Source organism: Syngnathus leptorhynchus, unplaced genomic scaffold, assembly GCF_054491065.1.
Source record: "Syngnathus leptorhynchus isolate UIUO unplaced genomic scaffold, UIUO_Slep HiC_scaffold_88, whole genome shotgun sequence".
NCBI classification, from domain to species: Eukaryota; Metazoa; Chordata; class Actinopteri; order Syngnathiformes; family Syngnathidae; genus Syngnathus; species Syngnathus leptorhynchus.
In genome coordinates this window covers 199,697-200,000 of record NW_028232055.1, presented here as the reverse complement: position 1 = coordinate 200,000, position 304 = coordinate 199,697, and positions in this window count along the sequence as shown.

Sequence of the window (304 nt, the reverse complement as noted above, 5' to 3'; positions counted from 1 at the left end):
GGACATTCAATGGGATGAGCCGCGCTCGCCGCGGAACCTTCGAGCGCCGCTACTCAGCAAGTAAACGAGAGGGAGCTGCGCCCGGCCTCGTAAGACGCCTCTTCTCCGGTGCGAGCGCCCCGACGCCGCTGGCCGCCGCCGCCGCCTTGCCGCTATCCCGCCGCGCGTTTGGGGAGGGAGGGCGACCCGTAGGACGGCCCGCCGACTACACGACCGTTTGGCAGAGCGAGTGCAAGGTTAGGCGAGCTGGGCGGTAACTCGGGTTAGTCTGGGGAGACTCGCGGTGGACAGGGTGGCGCGAATC